Source organism: Lactuca serriola, chromosome 8 (genome assembly GCF_051521515.1).
Source record: "Lactuca serriola cultivar US96UC23 chromosome 8, Lser_US96UC23_V15, whole genome shotgun sequence".
Taxonomy (NCBI): Eukaryota; Viridiplantae; Streptophyta; class Magnoliopsida; order Asterales; family Asteraceae; genus Lactuca; species Lactuca serriola.
Genome location: NC_136415.1, coordinates 327,019,097 through 327,029,873, shown reverse-complemented (window position 1 = coordinate 327,029,873; position 10,777 = coordinate 327,019,097).

Here is a 10,777-nt window from a genome sequence, read left to right as displayed (position 1 = left end):
TATGAATATTCCAATGTATTACCCTAACTAGCATACAATCTTTGATACTAGGGTAATAAAACAAGTTAGAATACATACCTTGTTGTTGTAACTTGTCTTCATGAAGCTTGAGTCCCTAGTGCCCCAAGTGTGACACCTCAAATGGTTCACATAACACCATGAACACTTGGAATAACCTTATGAATAAGGATACTTTGGTTCTCTCTAGTGAAATCGGCCTTGCCCTTTTGTGTACACACACTAGTGTTAATTTCACAAACCAAGGACATCTTTATATAGTGTGGAGATTAGGGTTAAACCCTAATACCCAGGACCTTTCATTTCATATGATCCATGGGTTAAACACTCCATGGACTATCCATGAAAGCGTAGCCCAACCTAAATGAACTTGGCCCATCACACATATATATCTAAGAGTCAATATTTAATTAGTTCCTTTTGATCACTTAATTAATTACAAATTAATTCTTGATCAATACTAATTAAATAATATGATTATATATTAATATATTAGAACTTATAATATATTAATATAAATCACTAGTATCCTTTTTCCTCATCTTGTCTATCCAGTTGTCCCAATGCCATGCAACCCAAATAGACCATGCTTGGTCGGGTCAAGTCTTACCAATTATAGTTATGGACTTAGACATTAAACCAACAAGGATTGTCAGAGTCACGAGGGTTCACAGGGGTTGTACACTATAGTTACTTGATGAGCAGCACTCGGTAGACTTGGTTCCTATTCCCTTGGGAGGGAATAAGGTTATAGTGGGTATGGATTGGTGGACCCCCATCAGGGAAGTGATTGATTGTGAGCTACAGTTAGTTAGGGTTCGCACTCTTAGTGGGGGAGAGTTAGTGATTCATGGTGAGAGGCCACAGCGCATACCGGTTCTCTGTTCAGCGGCGAGAGCGAGGCGCTACATTCAGCAAGGTTGTGCAAGATACGTCGCCTATGTCACGGATACCCAGGATAAGGGTAAGGCGGCAATTGATGACGTAGAAGTTGTGAGAGAGTATCCGAATGTATTCATGGAGGATTTACCTGGGGTACCTCCGGAGAGACAGGTTGAGTTCCGGATTGACCTGGTCCCTGGTGCGACTCCGATAGCTAAGGCACCATATCGGGTGGCTCCTCCTGAGATGCAGGAGTTGTCTACACAACTGCAAGAGCTGCTAGACAAGGGTTTTATCAGGCTTAGCAGTTCGCCATGGGGAGCCTCGATCCTGTTTGTGAAAAAGAAGAACAAGTCGCACCTTATGTGCATAGATTACCGGGAGCTGAACAAAGTAACGGTGAAGAACCATTAACCACTCCCGAGGATAGATGATTTGTTTGACTAGCTTCAGGGAGCATCTTGGTTATCCAAGATTGATCTACGGTTCGAATATCACCAGATACGGGTCAGAGATGATGATGTGCAGAACACCACTTTTAGGACCCGCTATGGTCATTATGAGTTTGTGGTGATGCCGTTTGGGCTCAACAATGCTCAGCCGCGTTCATGGACCTCATGAACGTCGTGTGTAGGCCGATGTTGGATCGCTCTGTAATAGTATTCATTGATGACATCTTGGTTTACTCCAAGACTTAGCAGCAACATGAGGAGCACCTGAGAGAGGTACTAGAGACACTAAGAAGGGAGAGACTTTAAACGAGGTTCTCTAAGTGTGACGTTTGGTTGTGTGAGTTGCAGTTCCTTGGGCACCTTGTCAACCAAAAGGGTATTTTGGTTTATACGGCTAAGATAGAGGGCGTGATGCAGTAGGAGACTCCAAGGTCTCCAACTGAGATTCGGAGCTTCCTGGGTCTGGCAGGGTATTATAGGAGATTTATCCAGGACTTCTCCAAGATAGAGGTTCCATCGACCTGACTGACCAAGAAGTCGGTGGTATTTTGTTGGGGTCCTGAGTAGCAGACAACCTTTGAGATGCTCAGACAGCAACTATGTGAGGCGTTGATTCTCAGCCTGCCAGAGGGAGTAGATGACTTCGTAGTCTACTATGACGCTTCGATCATACGTATGGGAGTAGTGTTGATGCAGTGAGGTCCACAAGTCCAGGTTCTCTATCCATCCGGGAGCGACAAAGATGTACTGGGATCTTCGCCCAGACTACTGGTGGCCCTACATGAAGTGGGACGTAGCCTGGTACCTCGAGAGATGACTGACCAGCAGGAAGGTCAAGCCGGAGCACCAGAGGCCGCATGGCAAGATGCAGCCATTAGACATCTGTCACACCCCAAAACCAAGAACGGCGGAAACGTTCTGGGGCGGAGGACGTCATGTATAATATCAACAACAATGTAAAGTAGTAAACAAGCAACAACATCATCCATTGCATTAATAATATAATTATTATACAAATGTGCTCTGTCAAATTTTGATAAACACTAAAACATAAATCAAAATGAAAGATAAGTCTTGAACAAGCTCCATCTTCCTTTCTCCTTGCATCGGTACCTGTCTATGATGACCTGAGGATACAAGTAATTTTGAAAGTGAGTATCAGCTTTGAAGCTGGTGAGATCATAAGTATTTAGTGCGTTAATTTGTATGTAAGTATTTGTATGTAAGAATTTGTAAGTCTATGTATTGTAAGTATTTAAAGTGTATATGAACTGTAAGTGTTTGAAAAACCCTAGAATCCCTATGATTCCTACTAGTATATGAAGGTGTCTTCTACCAACACCTAACTGCTTTGTATGTGTGTCTCTTGTAAGCGTATGTATTTTCCAAAGTATAACTATCATTATCCAAAAATATAGTTTCTACATTTCCGTGCGTCGTGTGAATGTTCACGAGGTGAATGTAATGGGAAAAAGAAATAGTACTATGGTGTAGTGCTATAAGAACTACTGCCGTACTAACTACCTTAAACCGGATTTATATTAAGGCATTATGTGATAAATTTCACCATACTATCGACTAGTAACAACGACATAATGAATGGTCGTAATAACGGAATGACGTTTGGCACCCGCAGACCTGCAGGTCCGGCTTTAGCTAGCAGCAAGGTGTAGGATTGTCAATCCAGTATAGATCTATACGCAAACTCACGTGTCACACCCCCAAACGTGAACGGCGGAAACGTTCGGGGGCGGATGACTTCATGTGGTAACGTAACAAATGAATACATAGTAAAGAAAGCAATACAACCATCACATATATAATTCAAAGTTTACATTTGTCAAAAGTTACATGTTCAAAACCAATTACAATATGATGTCAAAATATGAGATTAAACTGGCGCCGCAGCATCCCTTCATCAAAAGCATAATGATACCTGAAATTACTGATTTCCTGGGACATACAAGTAATTTTGAAAGAGTAGATCAGCATTTAAGCTGGTGAGTTTCATAAGTATTTAAATGACAATGTTTTTATGAAATGAAATTTGTTGTCCTTGGTTGTGTTGTGTTTAGAAAATCCTATATTTTCTACTAGTATAAAAGTAGCCTTCTCTCAAGACCCATGTTTGTTTCTAAAATGTATGTAAGTGTAAAATAACCAATGTGTTTGAAAACCTTGTAAATCAATGCATTTTTAATACCCCATGTGAGTTTTATAACCATACTATTGACTCGAAATGCCTATACACAACGTTCTTCAGGCGTTGGAATGTTATGACGTTTGTCACCCCAAACGGTGGACTGTAGCTAACAATCAGGGCGCGGGTTGTCAAGCCCGTATAGATCTATACACAAACACCATGCTCCCCCTCCAAGGGATTCTGGTATATAATACAGGACTTGAAATGTGTACTCGAACGTACGTGAAGTTTATGTCTCACAAAACCGTGGTATAAAAACAGATTTACGTGTTAAAATCTTCGTTTGTTCTTGTATATGAAAGTGACTTCTTGAAAATCATGTTTCTAGTATGTAATAGTTAGAAATTTGTTCGTAAAACTATACCTATTATAGTTTTAAAAGTGTGTCTCGTGTGTTTAGAAATACCTATAAAAGAAATCATTTGTTATGAAAGCATAGATTTTTGTAGAGCCTAACGTAGACAAATATACATATAATCTAAGAAAATGTTTAGTTTATACATCCATTACAACAGTTTATATTTCAAAAGATAAAATTCTATTGTAACATATTTTATATACGAAAGTTTTCCTATAAAGTTTATAAATCACATGTGATTTGGATATATAAAAGCATATAAAATAATTCTTTATGTAACACACGATAATACTCGTGTGTTTTACTTGTATTCCCCCACCCCCCCCCCCCCTTGAAAGCATATAAAAGCATTTAGAATATCTTAAAAAGGTTAATTAAGGGGTATGAACTCACTTGAAAGTTTGAAGATAGCGAGATGGAAAACCGGGCAGAGTTTCGTCTCGGGAAACGGATTTTTCTTGGGATTCTCAGGAATCTCGGGAGTAAAATCGACCTTCGGGACTTGAGCAAAAAGAATAGAGCTTCGGAGTAGTGCGGGCACGGAAAACGAGGCAAGATTGTGAGAGAAATGGGGTGATTTCTCCGGAACCCTCGCATTTCTATTTATAGGGGGTCTGAGAAGCCTCGGTACGCGGGGCGTACGCTCGTACGCAGCACGTACTCGTACGTCATGCATGACCGAGTCCTCGACTGCCTCGGCTTCGGATGGGACGGATCGGATGGGACGGGTCGGGTAGCTTCGCATAGGGGCGACGTGGACGTACCGAGACCAAGGCCCTCGGGTACGTGGGGCGTACGGGGTTACGCAGCGCGTAACTCGGATGAGGACGCTGACTCCTCCTTCGGATACTACCCGATTTTTGAATTAAATTTATATATAATTTATTTAATAAACTTTAAAAAATCATATCTTCTTCATACGAACTCCATTTTCGATGGTCTTTATATCCACGCGTAGGTGAGATTACGCTCTATAACTTTCGTTTAGACTCCGTTGGCAAATTCCGAAATTAATTTTATTATTTAATTATAAAATGACGTGATTAAGGAATCTCTCTAACAATTCATAACTTCTTTATCTAACGTCGGTTTTTGCCAGACTTTTCACCGCTGAAATACCATTGTCGAGACCTTCGATTCTCGTTTAGGTCATTCCGGCCAAAAGTCGCTCGATCTCCGATTCGAGTTTTTAGCTGTCTGCTGCTAAGCCGAACTTGGAAAAATCTTAACTTCAATATACAAAGTCGGATTTGGGCGTTCTTTTTACGTACGATCATGGTTTAATGATATTAAACATAGTAGATAGTTAAATATAAACTTTTTGGACATTTTATTATCAAAGTTAATTTTTTTAACTCAAAAGTGGTTACAATACCTGACCTATTAGGCCATTACAAAGAGTTGAAATATCAGGTTGTCACATCATCCCCCCGTTAGAGGGAATTTCGTCCCGAAATTTAAAGTAGTAAAGATACTAGTGAACATGAAAAAGATGAGGGTACTTTTGTTTCATCTGATCTTCGCGTTCTCATGTGAATTCAGGTCCCCGCTTGGCGTTCCGGCAAACCTTCACGATGGGTATGCGACTTTGTTTTGTTTGTTTGACCTCACGGTCCATGATTTCTACTGGTTCTTCCACAAAGTTGAGGCACTCGTTGATCTCGATCTCGTCGAGGGGAATAACAAGAGTCTCATCGGACAGACACTTTTTCAAGTTCGAGACGTGGAAGGTTGGATGTATGTTACTAAGTTCACGCGGTAGGTTAAGCTTGTAAGCCACAGGGCCGATTCTGGCAAGAATCTCGAAAGGCCCTATGTATCTTAGATTTAGTTTCCCACGCTTTCCAAAGCGTATTAAACCCTTCCACGGTGAGACCTTTAATAAAACGTGGTCTCCTACCTGGAATTCCAAAGGTTTCCTCCTTTGGTCAGCGTAGCTTTTCTGTTGGTCTCTAGAGGCTTTCAATCGTTCACGAATCTGAACGATCTTCTCTGTCGTTTCTCGTATGATTTCCGGACCGTGAGATTGCTTTCAGGAACTCTTCCTTTAGCTAGTTGGGTATCGCCAACTTTAGTCCAGCACAGAGGGGATCTGCACTTTCGACCATAGAGGGCTTCAAACGGAGCAGCTTTTATGCTTGTATGATAACTATTGTTGTATGAAAATTCTACAAGGGGTAAATGGATATTCCATGCCTTTCCAAAGTCAATCACACAGGCTCTCAGCATATCTTCTAAAGTTTGTATCGTTCTCTCACTTTGCCCGTCTGTCTGTGGGTGGTAGGCTGTACTCATGTCTAGCCTAGTTCCCAGGGAACTTTGTAGTGACTGCCAGAATCTTGAAGTGAATCTACTATCTCTATCGGAGATAATGGATATCGGAACACCATGCAGTCGCACTACTTCCCTTAAGTAAGTTCGTGTAAGCTTTTCCATTTTTTCAGTCTCCTTGATGGGTAGGAAATGTGCGGATTTGGTTAATCTGTCGACAATGACCCATATGGTATCGAGTCCACTCGTCGTCTTGGGTAACTTGGTTATGAAGTCCATTGTAATCCGCTCCCATTTCCTTTCTGGTATCTCCGGTTGTTGTAGTAATCCTGACGGTTTCTAATACTCGACCTTAACCTTAGCGCAAGTAAGGCATTTACTTACGAAGGTAGCAATTTATGCTTTCATGTTAGGCCACCAGTACAGTTTCTTAAGATCCAGATACATTTTATTTGAACCTAGGTGAACGGAATATCTGGAGTTGTGTGCTTTGGTCATGACTATGTTTTTGAAACCACCATGTTTCGGGGTCCAGATTCGGTCCATGAGATAGTAGGCTCCACCACCCTTGACTTCTAGATTCTTTTCCATTCCTCGTAGGGATTCACCTGCCACATTTTTAGGTTGCAAAGCTTCCATTTGTGTCGCCTTAATTTGTGTGGATAAGTGGGAATGGATAGTCATAGTTAGAGATTTGACCCTCCGACCAGTGTATTCCTTTCGACTGAGGGCGTCAGCTACCACGTTTTCCCTGCCAGGATGATAACGAATTTCGAATTCGTATTCATTTAGTAACTCAACCCATCGTCGTTGCCGTATGTTGAGTTCCTTCTGATCAAAAATGTGTTGAAGGCTCTTGTGATCGGTGAAAATAGTACTCTTTGTTCCGTATAAGTAGTGTCTCCAGATCTTCAGAGCAAATACCACTGCTCCTAACTCAAGATCGTGTGTCGTATAGTTCACTTCGTGTGTCTTAAGCTGTCGGGAGGCATAAGCAATAACCTTCCCTCTCTGCATAAGAACACAACCTAGTCCTTGATTTGATGCATCGCAATACACTACGAAGTCTTCTATCCCCTCGGGGAGGGATAGTATCGGTGCGGTGCACAAGGCCTGTTTTAGCGTCTGGAATGCCTTCTCTTGTTTCGCTTCCCAGCCAAAGGCCACGCCTTTTTGGGTTAATGTAGTAAGAGGTTTCGCAATGCTAGAGAAGTTCTTTATGAATCTACGATAGTAGCCAGCGAGACCTAGAAATTGACGAATTTCTGTAGGTGTCTTTGGTGCCGACCAGTTCTCGATGGCCTTAATTTTGGAGGGGTCCACGTGTATACCTTTCTCGCTAACAACGTGGCCTAAAAATTCGACTCTTCGAATCCAAAATTCGCATTTAGAGAACTTCGCATAGAGTTTCTCCGTTCGCAGTGTTTCTAGGACTTCTCGTAGGTGCTGACTATGCTCTTCCTCACTTCGGGAGTAGACAAGTATATCATCGATAAAGACGATGACGAACTGATCCAAGTAAGGACGACATACCCTATTCATTAGGTCCATAAATAATGCTGGTACATTGGTTAATCCGAATGGCATCACTACAAATTCGTAGTGTCCATAACGAGTTCGGAAAGCTGTCTTTGGAATATCCCCCTCTAGAACTCGTAATTGGTGATATCCGAATCGTAGATCTATCTTTGAGAAGTATTTTGCTCCTTGAAGTTGATCGAATAGGTCGTCAATACGGGGTAGAGGATAACGGTTCTTGACGGTAAGCTTGTTCAGTTCTCTATAATCGATGCACATGCGGAACGATCCGTCTTTCTTCTTTACAAACAGGACTGATGCTCCCCATGGTGAGAAACTTGGTCTTATGAATCCTTTTTGAAGGAGTTCATTAAGTTGACTGGAAAGTTCCTGCATCTCTGCTTGTGCGAGACGATAAGGTGACTTCGCTACTGGGGTAGCCCCTGGAACTAAGTCGATTCTGAATTCGACCTGGCGTTGTGGTGGTAATCCTGGTAGTTCTTCTAGGAAGATATCGGGAAAGTCGCGTACTACAGAAATGTTCTTGATGTCCTTCAGTTCTTGACTTGAATCAATGATGTGCACTAGGAATGCTCGACAATCCTTCCGCAAGCACTTTCGAGCTTGGATGCACGAAATGATGCGAAGGTTTGTACTTGATTTGTCGCCGTAGATAACTAATGTTTCGTTGTTAGGGAGATTAAGACGGACTGCTTTCTCAAAGCACATGATGTCGGCGCGAAGAAGACTCAACCAATCCATGCCGACTATGACGTCGAAACTTTTAATTTGGACCGACATGAGATTGATTGGAAAAGAATGGCCGTCTAAAGTTAACGTACAGCCCATGTATATGCAGTTAGTATTTTCGGTTTTTCCATTGGCCATCTCTACAGTGAATGATTTTTCTAACTTGCTAGGCTTAGGTTTAAGTAAATGAATAAAGTTTTGACTCACGAAGCTTCTCTCCGCTCCACTATCGAATAATATGCATGCATATGAATTAACGAGAAGGAACGTACCAGCAACTACAGTTGGGTCAGCTACAGCTTCGTCGTGGCCTATCACCAAAACTCGTCCCACACCGCCGGTGCCTGCTGCCTTAGGGCAGTTCCTCTTGTAGTGGCCCACCTCGCCACAACCGTAGCAAGTCTGGCCTACACCCGCACTGGGAACTTGAGTGATCGGTTTTTCGGGGTCCTTGCAGAAACGGGTTGTGTGTCCCTTTCTGTTGCAGTTGGCGCACTGCATTTCCCGACAAGGTCCATGGTGGTGGTAAGTGCATTTGGTGCACTTTGGAAGGTTACCCACATAAGGCTTTGTGGGTTAGGGATTTGTAGGGACTGTAGTAGGTACAGTGGCAGCATTCACTGAAACCAGTTGTTTCCTTTCGGATTCTTGGGAAGCCCCACCCTTCCCTTTATTCCATACTCTCTCCCTGTTGTTGTTGTTGTTGTTCTGGTTGTTGTTGTTGTTGTTGTTGTTGTTCCCTTTCTGTGGTTCTGGTGCAGAAACAGTTGAGTTCTGATGACCTTTGTAGTCAATCAGAGATTGTGCCAGTTCCTTAGCACTTTCAAAGGTGTCAGGTTTGGAAGCTAACACGCTTGATCGTATTTGGGGTGTCAGTCCCCGGATGTACCTTTCTATTTTCTTGCTCTCGGGAGCAATCATATCTGGGCAAAGGATTGCCAGATCGCAGAATCGGTTGGTATAAGTTGCGATGTCGGTACCAACCATTCCGAGAGTCCATAGTTCGTGTTCGAGCTTTTGAATCTCTCCCCGTGGGCAGTATTCTCTCATCATCATGGCTTTTAGGCTCTCCCAGCTTATGGAGTTTGCCACAATCAGGGTAAGTACTTTAACGTGGCCATTCCACCAAGTTAAAGCTCTATCAATAAGGGTGAAAGTTGCAAATTTGACTTTGCTGTGCTTGGGACAAGAGCAGATTTCAAAGACTAACTCTGTCCTTTCAATCCACTGTTTCAGGGCTAACACACCGCCAGATCCATAAAACATCCGGGGCTTGGCATTAGTAAAGTCCTTATAGGTGCATTCTCGGGGTGGTCCATGACTCTGGCCATGGTTGGATGGGTGTGTTCCAGATCCCGAGCCATTAGTACTCGAGTTATTGATCTGTGACATGGCAGCTGCTACCGCTGCGGTGACTGTTGCTTGGAACATAACAGCATCAAATTGAGGTGGTGGAGGTGGTGGTGGTACAGGTGCTTCCCCACCGTTGTTTCGCCTTGGATTCCTACGCGGAGGCATCCTTCAACTATAGGTTGAAAAGGTAAAGATAAGAATTCCATAGAATAGAGAATTAATGTGTCTCATGAACTAAATTGCTATAGTTCAACAACAGATGCTAGTATGAGTCTTAAAATAGAAGAATGAAAGTTATTCGTAAGACTGAAAGTATGAAACAAGTATTTGGTTTCTCAAAGACTTTTCAAGGTTTGAACGAAATACTCAACGTAGTAATAATAGTGTCACTTATATTAATATAAAAGTTGATACAACGATCATGAAAATTTGACCCCTATAAGGGTCTCCGGTTACAAAGTTCAAGAAATTTAAAGACTTTTAGCCGAGGTCCTAAGCTATAACAAAATTTGAGTCTTTGACAAGCACTACTTGCGACGTAGGTTGCGCTTGGAGCTTGACTCTGCATCTGATTGCTTCGACTCCATTAGACGCCTATCAAAAGCGGCTTGTTGTTCCCTCAGTTCAGCGAGGGCTGCAATCATTTGCGCTTGGAATGCCTCGGTTTGGAGTTGAGCATTGTCTTGTATCTTGTCCAACCTACGGATGTCAGAAGTGTGAAACTGCACTTCCACGTTGACATCCCGGAGTCGGCTAGCTTCAACTCCGGACTGATAGGACTGATTGGCTAGCTTACCCACCATTACCGGGAGTGCCTGATCAGCCGAACCTCCGCCGCGGACATCATAGAAGTCCCGGCACATGCCGTAGGGAGAGCATAAGTTCTGTTGTTGGCTCCAATGATGGAGGTGACTTCCCCACACGGGAGTCGGTCCTTGAAAGTTCCTTACGAAGACGAGAGGTTGAACGGGT